The following is an 18,316-nucleotide window of genomic DNA, read 5'->3' as shown; positions in this document are numbered from 1 at the left end:
ATTCTAGAAATCCCGACTGAAGTGCTTCTGGATGCAGTCATGCACGGACGTGACTTTGGTTCAGAGTGCTCACTTGTGGGGAGGCAAGCGGGGCGGGAGGTCCAGGGAACAGGCCGCTGTCCTCAGAGCTCCAGGACGCACAATCAAGGCTCGCAAGCACTGTGTGTGCGTTAAATCTTCCACCACCAGGAACACAAAATGCAAAAAAACCCCAATCTTCGAGAAAAGAGAAGGATGAGTACTTGTATTTGCCAGGTCACAGGTGATGGAATTCGAGGTAAGTGTGCGTGCAGAGGCTCCCTGGGCCCTGGGAACGAAGCGCGACCGAGGGGAGACCCAGCCTCCAGGGAGCCCGGCAGGCAGGGACGCGCCGGCTCAGAGTGCGGCTCTGCTCTAGGGCCGCAGCCCTTCCTCAGCGTACATCAGACTCTGCGGGCTCTTAGACATTTTATATCCAGGCCCTGTTCCTAGAAACCCTGACATGAAGGTCTTCAGTGGAGGTCACGGATCTGTGGGAAAACAGCCAACGTGACGCTCCTGAAGATGGTCCTGGGGCCACTCCTGAGAACGTGGTTTGGGGCTGGGTGTGGTTTCAGAAGTAGGCACACGCAGGGACGGACTCACACTCACCATTTCCGTGTTCCCAGACTGGCCTTTGGGGGAGAATCTGTCTCTAGGTGTCTGAGGAAGAAGCGACAGCTGGACCCAGAGACTTGGGCCAGCAGCTCCTTGTCCCTTCCCGGTGGGCAACCTGTGGCCTGTGTTGCTGGACGGTCCCAATGGTGGTGGCCTCGCTGACCTGCCCAAGGAGGGCAGCACACACAGGCTCGGCCTGCCAGCTGGGGTCAGGGGTCTGGACTCCCCAGCTTCTCTCCAGGTAGGATTGGGAACGGGTCAGCCTGGCCCCAAACCTGCGGCACAAGCCCCGGAGGCCACTGCTTTTGGAAAGGCCACACATTTCCGATGTCATAGTCACAGGTGGAGGGGCTGCCCGGTCGGCTTCATGCAGGAGATGAGTAAGCAGTGAGCTTGTGGTGTGGTCTCTGGCTGGATTTCTGAGTTCACCTGTTCAACCCCTGGTGTGTCCTGACGACGTCGGAGGTGCTGAATCTGACAAACACTGGGGCAGCCCAGCGCACTCCAGTGGCTCGGCAGATCACCACTCTGACCGGTGCTTGGGGGGGGGGGGTCTCTGCTCTGCCACTTGTCCGAGTCTGGGGGTGTAGGGACCTTGCTACTGTACTCCCATGTGCTGGGAGGGCCACCTCATACCCCACCTGCTCCAGATACGGGTACTTTCATTTTCTGTGAGAGCAAATCACTAGCTGCGAGTTTCTGACAAAGTGCTTGAAGAAGGATTTATAACCAAAATAGTTTATATCCTCTGCTTTCAATGGTGAAAAGCAAAAAATAAAACAACACAAACAAACAAAATGACTGTGACATCTCAAGCTGGCATCCCTGGGCTCAGCCTGTCAAGGGATCACGGAGGAATGTACCGAAGCAGACATGGAGGCAGGAATACATTTTACAGTGGCACGAGGGAAAAGCAAACGTACTGCTTCTCTTGTTCACGGGGAGGCGTGGGCGATTCTCTGTCCTGGAATCCCACACATGGACACTGTTCAAGCAAGGAGCATGAGCTCAAGGCCACGCCTACGGAAACACGGTGACGTCTCTAATTTAAAGACATGCACATATATTTTATGTGAATATTATTGACTTGTGGATCCTGAATGGAGAATAGTGAACAGGATTTAGCCCTTCTTGGTGAGAGTTTGGCTAGTTAGGGAGTTATTTTGCTTTATTATAATGATGCAGCAATGTGCTTGAGCATCTGAGCCTAGCAGGCTGTGTTGGCTCATCTGTGTCTTCGCGGGGACGGTCCATACTTTATTTCCGTTCCTCCCCCCGGCCTTCCGGCAGGTTGGCTTTTCTAGGTCTTTGGAAGAAGCTCTTGAGGCTCTGACTTCCTCGTGCCCTCCGTGCTACGTCCTGCGCTGTCTGGGTGAAGGAGGTTTGCACCGTGTGGAACAAAGCAGGCGTCACGGCGTCCTCGTGCGGCTCCCTGTCAGCCTGCGTGGCTCCCAGGTCCCCCGTGCCTGACCCCGAGCTAGGGGCTGATGACGCGTGTGTTCGGCTCTACATACTGTCCTGTCCTGGCGACCCGGGGGTCTTGAGAGCAGTGCCCTCCGGAAGCACCGACCGACCCACAGTCCCTTCTGTTTCTGTGCGAGAGTGAATTGAAGCAGCATGGTGTTCCCAAGATGCTGACATCTCGCTCAGGGTTTCAGAGTATGCGAGAAGAGAGATAAGCCGTCGCCAGACGACAGCTGGACATTTCAGAAAAGCACGCACACCGTCGCTCGAAAGGAGGGACTCCCTGCCCCTGGGCCCTCACAACAGCATTCCCTTGTCTGCAAAGGACCACACCGAGCATCCTGTCACAGTGAAGTTTATTCCAAACAATCAAGCAAATGCACCGTCATGGAGCCGGAAGGGCCGTGTGTTCCAAGTTCGTTGGCGGCTCCGGTGCATCCGTGCTCTGGGCTTGGAGAACTCTCCGCGCGGAGGTCGCTTTCTCGCCAGCTCTAAGTCACGGGTTTTCGGAGCCAGTCAGCTGACTCAGAGCTGCGTCCGCCGGGGACGGTGGGCCGGCTGTCCCGGCTCACGGGGGGCAGGGCGCAGACCACCCTGCCCCAAAGATCGTTCGTCTTCACTGAAGTCTCAGAGGAGACTGAGAGTTCTACTCTTTGACTGTAACATTTTATTATTTTTTAAAGATTTATTTGTTGATTTTAGAGAGAGTGTGTGCACGAGCGGGGGAAGGAGCAACAGGAAAGCAGATCCCCCATGAAGCGGGGAGCCCGACATGTGGCCGGATCCCAGGACCCTGAGATCCGACCTGAGCCGAAATGAGAGTCGGACACTGAACGGACTGAGCCCCCACCACGTGGCCCTCTGTTTGTGACATTTTTAATGAATGTTTGAGGAATAAATACTTAAGAAAATTGGGTGCAATAGGGTCCCCCGTGCCTTCATGGACCACAGTATATACACTGCCGAGTGCCACACACACACACCCGCACGTGCTCACTTTCACACGCACACATGCACACACACATGCACACGTACACATGGACACAGACACACACGCCCCATGGATACACACACATGCACACGTACACAAGCACAGACACACACACCCCTACATGCACGTGGATTTCTGAACTATTTGAAAGTGGGCTGCAGACATCATGACCACTCCTACCTAAATTCTCAAAATTTACCCCTTAGGGAGAAAAACCACATTCTCCTCCCTAAGCTAAGTGTAATTTTAATGCAAAAGGCAGTTAATGTTGTTCCAATCATATCATAAAATATATATTCCCATTTCCATCTCCTCCAGTTATCCGTAGCAGGTTCCCCGCAGATCGTCCCCCGTCCGAACCGTATCGCGGGGGTCTGGCCGTCCCCCTCCGCCACCCGAAGACTTTCTCCTGCGGCTGCTGTCCTTCCCCGCCTTCTCGGCCAGGCTGCTTTCCTGGAGGTTGTGTTAGAAAACACCCTCTTTTTAAAACTTTAGACTTTACACTATAACTCTTACTGAGTAAGTGAATAAGCAATGATGTCGATTCTCCGTTTCTGTGCTAAGACGGAAGTGCCCTGGGAGGGTTTCCGGGGCGGACGGGGAGACCGGTGCGGGGCCGTGCCTGTGCTGGGACCAGGGCCGCTGAGGACAGTCTCTGCTCCCTCCCGCGTGTCCCGCTCCCTCCCGTTCCTGCTGTGGACCCTGCTCGTCCCTCCCTCCGCCCCTCCCCTGCCCGTCTCTCCTTCCTTCCATTTGTATGGTTAAATATTAATGCACAAAGAATGGGCAAGAAAATAAAAAAGAGCCCCGCAGACCGGCCGGTTTCTGTGTAGTAACTACTCACGTAAACATTTCTATTAGCTTCTTGTCTGCCCTTCTAGAATTTTTATGCAAATACAAGCAAATATCTGTACGTGTGTTCATATTTCTGCTTCTCTTCTGCATCTTGCTTTTTCCGGTAACAAAGTATCCTCGAAACCTTTCTACATCGGCTCGTGAGCGCTTCCTCGGTCCTCCCGGCTGCGTGCGGAGTGAGGCGCTTTGATTGGAGTAGCAGAAAGCACAGCACGGATGCAGATCACATCACTCCTGCCCTAATCTTTATGACGAAGCAAGGATGTCTTGGTTCTTTAGGAACAATAACAACAGTAACCACTACGTAAAGAACCTGAGCTGTGTGCCAGCGCCGGGCTCTGCGTGCCGCGGGTGCTGCTCCCGCGTCATCAACAACCCCGTGGAGCTGTTTTATAGGTGAAAACACTGCGGTTCTAGGAGTCGGAGCAGAGGGCCTCTCCCTGCCGTCAGGGCCAAGCTGTTGGGTGCTCTGAGTCACGCCCCCCCCCGCCCCCGTGGTGGCACGCCGCACCCGCATTTCTCCTTCCCTTGCACACACACCTCTGCACCTTCATCCCAACCAGCCCGGCCCTGGCTGAGACCCACAACAGACCTTCTGTTCTGGCTCCTGAATCCACCTTCCCAGGTCTTCATCAGGGGAAGGTCAGCTCCTGCCTCCCTGCCCTTAAACTTACCCGCAGTCCCCACTGTCCGCAGCACTTACCCCAAACTCGGCCCACGCGCTTTCCTGCTTCCCCTCTCAGACTCTGGGTCTCCAGACGCTGGTGTTAAGTCTAAAATACCCACATGACTGGAAAACTGGGTAGGCACCCTTGGAGCATGGCCCCGATTAATTCTGTAGGATCCTACCTGCCTTCCCCAGGAATACTATCTCCAGGATATTACACTTGCCCACTTTGGAGGCTGAATCACCTGCATTATACATCCCACTTTTCTAGCTCTTCTCATGGTTTTGTTTTGTTTGTTTTGGTAGATGTGCACCCCTGCCCACTAGACGGTTAAGCATAAACAACTTGGTGTCAGAGTTCTGTAATTCCATTTTTCATATCTGTAATGTTGGGCATGTAGTTAACTCAAAAATGGGTTGAATAAATGCACAAAATCACACATTTATGTGACTGGCTGGTGACTGGACAATGACAGTCATTGATTGAACAGTTAATTACATTAAACAATTCATTACATTAAAAATTAGGCATTTATTTCCTTTAAATATCCATTAACTGTCTTCTCTCCACCTTTATCTATGAGAAACATAGAACCAGAACTGCCCAAGAAAACAAACGGCCGCGTTCAGATTCACGAGTGGGCGTTTTGCAAGGTGCTGTGCGCCCAAGCAAAGAAGAGTGAGGTCGGACTCCTCGTAAGCGTCTCCATGAGCGGTGTGCTTGGTGGAAAAGGCCAAAGGTGACGCCTTGAGTGGCCGCACCGTATTTCATTTAAGGCAGGACTAAACGCACACACCAGGGAAGTAAGTGGAAAATACCAACGCACGGCGAGAAGTCGTCTCCTGCCACCCTTGACCCCCAGTAAAAAAACAAAAAATCCAACAAAAACAGGTGTGCATGTGCATGTGTATATATGTATGTAGATGTATATATGTACGTGAACATGCATGTGTGTGAACGTGCGTGTGCATGTATATATCCATACATCACACGCATGCATGTGTCTGTATACGTGTGTATGTACATGCGTATGTCTATGCACGTAAATGTATGTGCCTGTGTGCATGTCTATATGTGTGTGGGGGCGTATATGTGTGCATATGTGTGTTGTTTGTGTGCACACACAATCCATGTGTGTACGTGTGCATGCGTGTGTGTACATATGCACACGTTTCACGCCTTCACTGCATGACCTTGGGACCCAGCACAGACAGTGCGGCTCCTACTTCTCACACCTCAGAACATGCACTCGTGGCTGTTCTCTCTCAGCTTCTCTGTGTTACAAACACACGATAACACGTCTTCACACGGCGCAATAATCCACTTATTCCCTGGCGAAACCAACGCCAGCAGCCCGAGGCACACGGCCAGCAGGATGCCAAGAGCTGGGGGGTGGACAGGACATGTCTCCGTGTCAGAACACCCACGCTCCAGATGCCAGGCTGGCACCAAACCCTCGGATGCATGAGCCAAGATGGAGAGGGACGTCCTGACTGTGTTTTACGTCAAATCCAGAAGTGATGTTTCTGGATCGCTCATGGCTTGGCTGTCTGCCGGCAGCTCTCGCTTTCCCGAGAGCTTGTTCCCAGAGCTCAGAAAGCCTGGATCCACCTCGGCCCTTTCCCTTTCTAATGCTGACCCCCAGACCCCAGAACCAGGAGATGTTCTCGGTGATGCCGTTCCTCAGGGAGTCCCAGTCTGAAAAGGAATCAGGGACCTCTGTCTGCAACTTAAAGGCAGCGCCCGCGGTCCGTCTCCAGACCGGCAGCGCCCGCGGTCCGTTTCAAAACCAGCACAGGTGCCGCACATGCTAAAAAATATGTTCCATTTCAATGACTAAATTCACTGCTTTATAGACTTTGTACATCAGTTGATCTTTATAATGGTCCTATTAAGAAGAAACTCTATATTATGCCTCTTTTACTTACGGGGAAACTGAGGCTCAGATTTCAGGAGTTAAGCACCGTTTCCAAAGTTACAGAGATAGTGCGGCAGAATCGGGATTTGCTCCCTGGTCTGGTTGCTTCCAACTTTTTCCCAGATTTCGGCCCAACGCTGACTGCGCGTGAAACTAACAGTCCTCCTTTTTTAAGTACTGGGGGCAACTGGCCGCCCCCGTCTGTGACTGGTGTTTCTGCCAATTTCTACCCTGCGTTCGCTCCTGATCTCTTCTGAAATAATTTATTGATTGTCGAAGTGCTGCTTTAAAGATACATGCATTGTAGCAAATTGTTTCAGTGGAAAATATCGGTTAACATTCTGCATTTTAACTAAATGATTTATACTACTAATTCAACCCAAACTAGATAAGTTGGAGACACACAGAAGATAGCCCTTTAAAAATAGTCTATGGCATCATTAAAGTCTTCTTCAAGATTAATCCCTTCATGGGGCTTCTGATGTAAAATTTACGGCGATTTTAGAAAATCCTGTCTTGCGGTCAGCATTCCAGCCCCCCGGATCGCTGTGATTCCTTCTGGAGTTACAGGGTGCGTGGGAAGGCAGACCGAACGGCTCATGTGTTACGAGGTTGTGGGTGTTGCTCTGTCCTAAGCCCAGGACCTGCACGGAGGCGTACACACCAGCACCTCTGAGCGCCCCGGGCATTAGCGCTCTTTCGGCATCAGGGTCTGACTCCTGCCCCCCGGGTATGCCCAGGTGGGCAGTACCTGCGTGTGTTGGATTACATTAGATCTTACAGTTTTCAAGATAATTTAAAGATATTTTTTGGCGGGCAGATTGGCGTAGGTCCAAAGATGCTCAGAACTTGTTCTCCGCTTCCACTCTCACAGCCTTCCTGCGCTCTGCCCTGACTTCTGCGGAGAGAGAATCTCGCAGCTTCTTCCAGCCCCATCCAGACAATCGCTCGCACTTAGCAGCGTGTCTGTCTGTGGAGCAACGTGCCAGCGGACAATAATTTTAGACACTATTGTGTGAGTTCGCAAGTCACAAATTTTGAGAAGAGAATAAGAGTTATATTCTGTTTTCCAAAAATGACTGTGGTTATGGAGGACGTCTTAATTTAGGTATTTACTATGGGTTGGAAACTACCGTCTGAGGGCCAAGTCCACTTGCTGCTGACTTTGTAAATAAAGTTTTATTGGAACAGGGCCCGGCCCGTTTGTTTCCATACGGTCTGTGGCGGTTCTGCCGTCACGACGGCAGGGCTGTCCTTGGCGCCGGGCCGCAGAGCCAGTGGTGCTTACCGTCTGGACGTTTACAGAAAGAGTCTGTGACCACGATCGATGCAAACGATGGCTTACGGACTTCTGTTTTCTGGTGGTCGTGTGACGGCGCGGACTTCGCTCGCGGACTGTTGCGCTCACACACGAGTATTTTCACCCTGGAAGGCTTCCCTGCTTGTCTGAACCTGCCGCCATATTTCGTCACCCAGGGGCCTGTGCTTGTGACACACACATAGTGAGGACGGGCTGATTATCCCCTCAGGACCAAACACTACTCTGTAAAGGGCCGGAGCACGGAGAAGAACTCTCCGGGAATCGCAGAGGGTACATGCACGTGTTCCTTGGGCTTCACAGAGCTTTCCCGTGCGGACGTCAGGCCTGGGGTCACCAACGCTCTGCTGGCGAGAGACCGGCGTCAGTCCCGCACGTGCCAGTTGTGCCCCTGCTGCCATTACTGCCACCGGACGGCCCGGGGCGGTCAGGGGGTCACCTCGGGCCCCTCCCACCCAGAAACAACACAGCTCCAGGGCCTGCTTGGTGATGGCGACAGACGCGAGAAGAGGACAGGCAGGCGAGGGACCAAGACCTCAGACGCTCCTTACCTTCCCTGACCGAGTCCCGCCACCGGCCCAGCCACTGTCACCGCTATCCCTCAACCGAGGAGCCCACTCGAGGCCCAGTCTCTTGGGTGTAGACATGGATTTCTCTTTGAAAACTGGCTTATTCCTTTTTGTTTGTTTGCGAATTCACGGCGAGATCCGCATTTAAATGCGTCATAGGACCCTGCACTGGTGACCATCATTTCGATGTAGATATTTAACTCCAAGCCAGAAAGGCCAATTCAACGAATCCACATTTGAAAATTAGACCCACGTGAAATATTCCATCAAACATTCTTTAACATATGACCAAAACGCGATGGGATTTGACAGAACCACACAGCCTGTGTTTGCCAGAAACGTTAACCGACTTCAGAGTCAAGTAGGACTTTAACAAAGCTCGGCTGAATAGGTTTTTAAAAACTCCAGGGAAATGGTGATTAACCATAATGCCTTTCCCAAACCAGACCGATGGGTGCGACGGGCTCTTCAGGGAAAGGGAACGGGGTAGAGCTTAGAGAACAATCAGAGCAACGGTGACCTGCCACGCTAGTTCATGAAACCCGTAGAGACAGCAGCACCCACAGGGCTGCGGCATATGGAAACCAACGCCTGCCCTGATTTCCACGGCGCGGTGAGTAGTTCTGTCATCAGACAGGCAAATGGGGAGCCGGCAGACGGGTGAATCACTATCACACAGCGAACCTCGAACGGCATGCCGGAGTTTCCCTCATACAGCCTCCTAAGAAATGACCATCCCGCCAGAGTCTTCTTAGTTTCTCCAGCAAAGGAACATGTGCAAAATAGACTCCTGAATGCGGGTATTGAGAAGATAATACCAGAGCTTTTGACATCAGTTCCGTGTACACATTCAGAAGCGGAGACTTTGCAGGGGTGAGATTTTGCTCACATTGCAATCATGTCAACCTCCAGCTCATGAGCGTCAACACACACGTGCTGCCCAGGCAGCAACCAGCCCAACCCCACCCCTGCTCTCCAAACCACAACGGATGAACTTCACAAAGCCCTTCCTTCTGCAGCAAGTGTGGGGTTTTTAGCAATGACTTGAAATGAAGCCCTTCCATTTGAGGGTCCCAGTGCCACTGTGTCCCCGTTCGCAACCCCCAGGACGCCTCACAGCGCCCAGAGGGACACACAGCTCACCCCAGCGATGCAGCGTCACTGGGAGAGTAACAAAGCCTTCATCTGACTTAACTGCCAGCGGCTCTTGTCCTCATGGACTGTCTGGCGGGAGGTGGCATGCGACAGAACTTCTGACTCTCCCCCAGAAGCCGGGAAGCTCCAAGAAGCTGGGAAGAGTGGCCATTTGGAGCAGCGAATGCGGAGGACCCAGAGGACAGGACGCCCATCCACGCCCCGAGAGCTGCCGCCGCCAGTACCTGCAGCCGGTCGCCCGGGGTGCTCCTTGGATCCGATCTGCTTCCTCAGGAGGTCAGGGTTGGAGATGCCCCTCGATGTGACTTCACCAAGTCTCCCTTGGGTTCATTTTCTAGAAGACAAAACAACAGGGCGACATCACTCACTGGAGGGGCAGGGCCGGCCCTAGGACAGGGAGCTCCATGGTAGTGTGGAGCAGCTCACGAGGACGCGTGTTCTCACACTCACGTGTCACTCAGAGCCTCGGCAGGAAAGGCCGCGGCGGACAAGTAGGAAACGCTTTTAAACATGCAGTTCAGTCACTTGGAAATGCACGATCTGTAACCAGTTTGGACGCATGGGTGCGTGTGAAGGGAACCTCGGTGCACAGAACATTCGCACTGGCCGATTACCAGTCAGTTGTGGGATTACTGCCTCTTTAACACTGGGATGCAATTAAGAAACAATTTAATAAGTGAGAAATATTTGAGATGTGTAACTATTTCTTGGAAATAATGTGATTTCACTCATAACAAAACGCAGTCTGTTGATGGCAAGGGTTTTTCTAGATGTCAACTCCATTTTATTTTAGGGGAAGAACAGCAAAAGACATTATCTTCATTAATGCAAATTTGGAATTTATTAACTCTCTATCCGGGTTTTCTGCACTCTTGTCTCTGGACTAGGAATTACTGACCGTTCTAACTGGAAAAGAAAATGCCCAGGTCATTTCATACTCCACTGTCAAGGAGATAATTTATTTGTTTACAAAAATAGAGGGACAGAATATCAGAAAGTGGAGAGAGCTAGGTGTCTCCGTTGTAAAGCTATTGTTTCTGGTGCAAACCTCCAAATTCAGAGAAGCTCATTAAGTCGAGTCTGTGGCAATAACAGAGAAGTGTTAATGGGCAGCAGTGAAGTGTGTCAGGCAAATGAAGAGAGCCCCAGGGCTCGGCGCTGCCCCCCACCAGCTACATTCCGCAGCGTTACCATAAATCCTCTAAAAGATACTGTACTGCGCGTTACCTCACAATGAAGGAGACACTCGGCGTGCTCGGCAAGTGGGGTTTGGAATAAGAGCACGCCATTTCCTAGGAAATCCACGGGCAGCCTATACAATGCAACCATAGCAAACGTCATTATTTTCCCGAATAAGAATTTACCAAAACAAACACAGAAGGAACAGAATAATTTGGAAATGTGCACAGGGAGCTAGAAAGGTTTTAAAAGTACCCTGAAAAATCAAGGTTGAAAAACAAAATGAGAGCGAGTGTGTTTTTCTGCGAATCAAAGTCAGGAATCATTAGTTTGGAATTCTCATGTAATGTTTTTAGGTACACTAACCTTTTAATACAAATTATGACCCGTAGTTTCATATATGGCAGCCCAGAGACGTCTATCCTAGAAAAATCTTTGAGGAGAACAATGTGTTTTATGGTCTTTTCCTGACTGCCTGTGCTCAGAACGCACACAAATAGACACACACCCACACACCCACACGCGTGTACACACACACACACACGGGCACACGATATAAATGCAGGAAAGTCTTCTCGACACGAACCGTTCTTATATGCACAGTATGGTCTGTGCACTTAACTTCTAGTGACAGAAGCAGGTGCCCCAACCTCCTCACATCAGACACACCCCCCTTCAGGCCCCCTGGCTTTGCAGGTGAGCGTCTGTTGGGGGCGAACAGCAGCGTCTCGTGCGTCCTCAGCCCTGCACCCTGGTCACTAACACTCAGCGTGCGGAGCACTCACCCTTGCATGGCGGAGTGGTGAGCACACATGGGTGCTCAGCCGCTAGACACAGGGCTGAGGACCCACGTGTGCTTAGTGGGTACTGCAGACAGCCCCACGATCGCGACTTCCTGAAACCCACGCTGGCTCTTTCCGCCGGATTCTCCTAAGGCAGGTACGTAGACGCTTGATGTTACGGTTTTGAAATGACAATACAATCGTTTAAAAATATAGTCATCATGTTCATGCAATATTGTGAACCTGCAGACCGTCCGGCTTACACGTGATTTCTGGACAAGCAGGAGCCGTGTCAGCTAGTACTGGTGTGAATGCTTTGGGGCCTTTGAAACCCTCTGAATTCAGGTTCTCTCTCAGGCAATGACAGGGCCAGGATAAGAATGAAAAGTATTTCCTTTAACTCCCCCAAACCAGAATACCGACGTCCCCTGCCTTGCTCTGGCACCGGACAGACACCCCCAGCCAGGGGACTGTTCGCAGGAGCAGCGCACATTCCTGTCTTGTGTGCGGACAGTCGCGCGTCATCCACGGCGGCTAAGTGGCAGCAGGAATCACCCGACAACGCCTTCCCACTGCACGATGCCTGGCCACAGGTGGGCGTGGACCTCTTGCCCGGGTGCGTCTGACCTGCCATTACGATGTCCCCAGCAGCCGCTAGCTCCTTGGTCTTGGTGACCTGTCCCTGTGTCATCGCTTTCCTGAGGTTTCTTCATGTCAAAGAGACCTTCTGGTTCACTCGGTCATGTTTAAATGACACATACAGGTGTCTCTCTGGCAATCTGCGTTTCCGCTACAGGATTCTCTATCAGAGGACATGCCTCCTGCCTTTCCGTTCTCCTGGAAGTTCTGTGTGAGACTGGTTAAAATGTGAGGGACATGTTTTGACAGTGCCGCTCCTCAGACTCACAACATCTAGTGGTAGGAACCAGACAGTCCCTAATGAAGCAGGAGGGGGTGAATCCTTCCAGTCGGCAGGTGCAGAGGCTCAGGTGGGTCTCCGGGGAGGACTCCAAAGGCCCATGACCTGGTTTTGTTTGCTCCCCGCGCCCCATGCTCAATGCGCTCAAACAGGCAGAACTCTCTCTAGAAGGTCTTCAGTGTGCTTGATGTGAGGAGACGAGTGTGTGTAGTGACCACAGGCAGGCTCTGGCCTGGCCCCGTGTGTGCTCCCCGCAGCTGCCCGCCTGCCCGGAGAATGAGATCCCACCACCCAGGGACGACGCTGAGATGACTGAATTGCTTGTACGTGGGCTCTCCGTCCGTCTTTCCTGCGTGCTGGGCTCTCCGTCCGTCTTTCCTGCGTGCTGGGCTCTCCGCCCGTCTTTCCTGTGCACTGGGCTCTCCGTCCGTCTTTCCTGCATGAGTAGAGGCACTGCTTCCCTTTGTGCCAAATTCAAGACAATTTAATAAACCCATGCCCTGGCTTGTGTTCTTTGCTTTAGAACATGCTCAGTGTCTAGCTGGTAATAAGACTTAGAACGGGTCCGATTTCAGTTTTTCAGAGTAAAGCAAGCGATCGTTGTCGGAAGACACAGATGATGAGGAAGGCGAGGTGAGGGCGTGCAGCCTCGTCGGTGAGCAGATGAAGCCGCAGGACGTCGGGCCACTCGCAGGCTCTGGACCCTCCTCCTCTGCGTTTTACATACGGGTGCGCGTCCTCACCACACATTTCTCATCCAAACCGCTGCACGTTTGCCCCAAACCCCCGTCCCTCTGAGTGTTGCCATGTATTCTGAGAATGAAGACTTCCAACTCTACCTCATGTGCAGCCTCCCGTGCGGGACGACTCTGCTCCGTGTGGGACCCTGACTCCAGCACGTTAACAAGTGAGGATTTCCTAAACGCGGTTGGTAATGTGGAGCTTTCGTGGATGAAAACATCACGCATGTGGTCTGTCTCCAGCTGGCCTCTGGCTGCTGGCTCCTGCCATGCTCACCCCCATATCAGAAGCCAGCACCTCACTGACTCTCAAAACCAATGGGAAAGGAAACTCCTTTCCCACTGCGGGCTCTCAGCAAGAGCTAGCGGGACCCTGACACGGAGGACAGGGTGTTGGTGGGTACGCCTGTCCGCGGGAGTGCTGAGAGGCCAGGAGCAGGACTCACACGGGCTTGCCCGGCCGTGAGGGGAACACCTCACCCTCCGGAACTGGGCCGTGTGTGACACTCACGTCTGTACCGTCGCCTGACAACTGCAGCTCCTAACGCCTCCCGACATGTTATAGTCGCATCTAACAGGTACACAGGTGACCGCTCAGTGCAGTTTTGTGCGCGACCAAAGCGAAAACTGTCCGTGGCGGGCTGGCCAGTGTGGTGACTGGGCCGGGTCGCCGTGCTGAAGCACGAGAGTTGACACTACAGAGCGGCTCGGACCATGAGCCCCACCCGTGCACACCTTTCCTGATCCGCGGCTGACACGCACACGCATGTCGACGTGCAGAAGACAGTCTGGAGTGCATGCCTGCCCACGGCTAACAGGGCTCCTCTCCAGAGAGAGAGAGGGATTCGGAGGACTAAGTAGAGTCTCACTTTTCATCTATTGTGCTTCTAATTGCTTAACATCGCCAAAGCAAACTCAGGTAACATGCATAAAACCCAAAACACCCTGAAAAACACGGTAATTTCTAATATCTATTAGTATTTTCAAAAAGTTATGTATCAACTGCTGTAAAGAATGATTAATAAATTCAGTGAAAAAAAACTATACTTCCGAGGTCGCAGAATAATTATGAGCAACTTGAACTTCCCCCAGAGATACACCATTCCCAGCTCCCACTTTATTTGGCTGGTTCTGGGATCTGCTGACTGTTTACACACCAATAAACAATGCTACAAGGAAATCACATTTAGGCTCAATTAGATCATTCAAGCTCATTAAAAAAATTCTTCCAAATTAAGCAAAATGATACAGAAAAGCAATTAAAGACGGAGGCAATTAAAACAAAGGCCAGTCAGGGTCATCAGGGAGGAGAGGCTGCTTCTGAACCAGCGGCCCCCAGCGGCCCCCAGCGGCCATCGCCAGCGGCCGCTCTACCTGGTCAGGTCTGCCGCGCCTGCGACCGCCGGTGAACCCTGAGCCCTGCCCCGGAGGCCCAGCCACAGCTCCCAGTGCAGAAGCTGGCGCAGCTTCTGGCGTCAGTGGACGTTTAGAACTGGAAGTAATTTTAGCGATCGTTCGGTTTAGTCAAACCCTCCGTTTTTAGACGTGGGCGCTGACGTCTGGAAGTCTCTGCGACGGCCCAGTTTCCGTGGGAAGTGAGAGCAGATCCGGGGCAGGGTCTCAGGTGGGCCATTCCCAGCTCCTTCCCCAACCACACGAGGGCTGTTCTAGAGAAATCTAAGACTTAATTTCAGTTTCTTTTAGTAAGGATCCCAAGCTCGAGGTGCCACAGTGCGTGACGTAACAAGTTTCGGGGCGGAGCGGAGCGGCGGAGATAGGCTTCAGCTGCGGCGCGGCGGGTGTGTGAATCTGGGATATTTGCAGCCGTGGGACTCGGCCCAGAAGGGGTGACCTCCAACCACTAAGGCTTTTGGGTTTATTTCCTTGCCCATCGGTGAAACAAGGGATTCTTAACTGAAATCAAAGCTTTCCAAGAGGCAATGCCCAAGCAAAGCCCAGAGGACGCAGACACCCTGGGCACCCTTCCTCCCTGGGAAGCCCTGGCCCCGATGCTAATTACCCTCAACTGAGTTCGCTTCCACACCTGCCTCTCTAAATCCTCCCCTGTCTGTCCAGCCCCGTGGGCAGAATCTTCAAACTCTTGCTTTTATCATGCCGGCCTCTGCTCAATAATAAATCATATCAATGATGATAATAATAGTTATTATATCGCTACAACATTACCGTGTATCACAATATAAAGCTAAAAGTGGGTGGTATCTGATCGCCTTTGTATCACCAGAGACCAAGAGAGCAAATGTCTTAAAGGAATGCATTCCAATACTTACTCAGGATGTTTATGGGAGATGCGCACTGTTCTGTGGGTCCCTCCTGCTGTCCAGCACGGCTCCCACATTATGCCCTAACGCGGGTCTCCTAGATAGTTGCAGAACAACTGGGAAAATGCGAGGAGTTGGCCCCAGTCTGTTCGGACAACTGCAGTAAAATCCCACTGACCAGGGGCCTCAGAAGCAACAGAAATCCGTTGCTCTGTTCTGGAGGCTGGCGGCCTGAGCTCAGGATGCCAGCAGCGTTGGGCACGGGCCCTTGTTGGGTCCCAGACTTCCTGCAGTGTCCGCACACGGGGACAGGGCTGAGGGGCTCTCCGGGGCCTTCCACAGGGCACTAGTGCCCCTCATGGAGGCTCTGCCCCATGACCCGATGGCCTCCAAAGGTCCGCCTCTAAACAGCATCGCCGTCGGAGTCCGGGCCCTACCCGAGAACTCTGGGGAGACACAGACATTCAGACCATAACATCACCCTTCAGAAGACGGACAGGCCGTTCGGAAAGACAAGGCTCAAGGCCAGATGTGTGTGGAGCAGGTCTGTCTCGGGAGTTCCTGCGCCAAGGCAGTAACTGGGTGCACACTCGGGAGACCACTTCTCACGCCTGTTGCCTCTGACACACAGCGTCCCCATACACTGAATCAGGCTCTTAATTGCTTGGTGAACTCCACAAAATTTGCAAGGGACCCTTGGGTAGAAAGTCAGAATTGCAGCAGCAAACCCCTCTTAGAATATCTGTAATTACTGTCTGTCAAGGTCGTGATTGTAGATTGTGACTTAAATATGTTATTAGTTCAACTTAACCAAGGCCTCACATTCCAACCAGAAAATTCTAACACGAAGGGGCGTGGGCAACATTTAGCAACCTTCATTTCTGACAGACTGCCGAGTGGAAATGCTTTGTCTTTTCAAGACAAAACGCCAGGGATGGTGCTCTGAAACGCACAGCCATCTCACGGACAAGGAGCTCACAGGAAAACGAGCTGAGAAATGGGGTTCCTCTGTGCGCGGATATCCTCCAACGGACGGCTTCCCAAGGGACGAAAAAGGCCTTCCCCAAAAGCAAACCAGTGGAACCGAGAGAAAACGCTTCGGCACAGCAAAGCAAACCAGCAACAAAGTGGACGGACCGCCTCCTGAATGAGGAGGACGCTTGCAAATGATGTCAGTGAAAAAGGGTTAAAATCCAAAATATATAAAGAACCGCTGCACCTCAACACCAAAAAATAAACAAGTCAATGAAAAATGGCAGAGGACCTGAGCATGCATTTTTCTGAAGAGGATAGACACACGGCCAACAGACAGAAGAAAAGATGTTCCACATGACTCGTCCTCAGGGAAATGCGGAGACCCCTCGCACCCCTCAGAACAGCTAAAATCAACGACCCCAGCCACAGCAGGTGCCGGCAAGGATGCGGAGAAAGGGGAAGCCTCTTACATGGGGGTGGGGATGCAAGTGGGTGCGGCCACTCTGGGAAATAGGACGGAGGATCCCTAAAAAACTAAAAATAGAATTACCCCATGATCCAGTAATTGCACGACTGGGTATTTACCCAAAGAAAATGAAAACAGTAATTTAAAAAGACACGTATACCCCTATGCTTATTGTAGCATTATCTGTAATAGCCAAATTATGGGTACAGCCCACCAGCAGATGGACAGATGAAGAAGATGTGGTGTAGACACAGAGTGGAATATTACTCAGCCATGAAAAAGAGCGAGCTCCTGACATTTGCAGCAACGTGGACAGATACAGAGGGTTTAAAGCTAAATGAGATAAGTCTGAGAAAGACAAATACCACATGGTTTCACTAGGATGTGGCATATAAGAAACAAAACAAAGGGAAAAAAGTGGCGAGCAAGGAAAGAAGATACCCTCGTGAGTACAGGGAATAAACGAGAGGCTCTAGAGGGAAAGTGCGTGGGGGATGGGTGAGACAGACGAAGGAAACTGAGCACAAACTTCCAGTTACAACGTAAATAAGTCACGGAGATGAAAATTACAGCACACGGAACACAGTCGATAAGGTTGTGAGAATGTTTGGTGACAGATGGTGACTACAGCTTCCATGATGAACCCTGAGGAATGCACAGAAACGCAGAATCATTATATTGTACACCTGAAACAATGGGACTGCGTGTTAATTATACTTCAATTAAAAAATAAATAATACAAATTTTTATTTTTTAATTTTTATTAAATTAAAACAATTATTTGAGAGAGAGAGAGAGAGGGTGAAAGAGAGAACACGAGAAGGGTTATGTCAGGGGGAGAAGCAGACTCTCCACGGAGCAGGGAGCCCGACGTGGACTAGATCCTGAGATTCCAGGATCATGACCTGAGCCAAAGGCGGTCACTTAACCATCTGAGCCACCCAGGCAACCAATAATAGAGATTTTTAAAAAGAGAAAGATATTTTTATGTGACAACATCTTCATGCTAATCATTTCTCTTTCTTTCTTTCTTTATTTGACAGAAAGAGAGAGCACAAGCAGGGGAGTCGCAGAGGGAGAGTGAGACGCAGACTCCCGCCGAGCAGGGAGCCGGACGCAGGACTCGATCCAGGACCTTAAGATCATGACCTGAGCTGAAGACAGACACTTAGCGACTGAGCCCCCCGGGGCCCCGTGCTAATTATTTCATTTGGGCCTCAAAACAATCTTGAGAATAGGGCAAAGGGGATCTTATCAGCTCTATTTTCAGAGAAAACTGATTTTCAGAAAGATAACTTGACCCAAATCATAGAGCTGGATTTGAACTCTGGGTTCCTGCCTGGACCTTACAGAACCCCACACGTTCAGATGTCCCACCACCGCCTGTGTCAGTCACCTCTGA

At 51.5% G+C, this 18,316-nt stretch overlaps 1 protein-coding gene across 11 annotated transcripts in view; it reads right to left on the bottom strand.

Moving 5' to 3' along the window:
- MYT1L (myelin transcription factor 1 like) overlaps positions 1-18,316 on the bottom strand; it is a 390,355-nt gene that overhangs the window by 242,848 nt on the left and 129,191 nt on the right. For all 11 annotated transcript variants that reach the window (XM_013052872.2, XM_013052863.2, XM_013052871.2 and 8 more), the window contains exon 3: positions 9,799-9,908. The gene's annotated coding sequence lies outside the window, so the exon portion shown is untranslated. The remainder of the gene's footprint in view (positions 1-9,798; positions 9,909-18,316) is intronic.

Source organism: Mustela putorius, unplaced genomic scaffold (genome assembly GCF_011764305.1).
Source record: "Mustela putorius furo isolate JIRA1106 unplaced genomic scaffold, ASM1176430v1.1 tig00001618_pilon_pilon_pilon, whole genome shotgun sequence".
NCBI lineage: Eukaryota > Metazoa > Chordata > Mammalia > Carnivora > Mustelidae > Mustela > Mustela putorius.
This window is presented reverse-complemented; position numbering and strand designations above follow the sequence as displayed.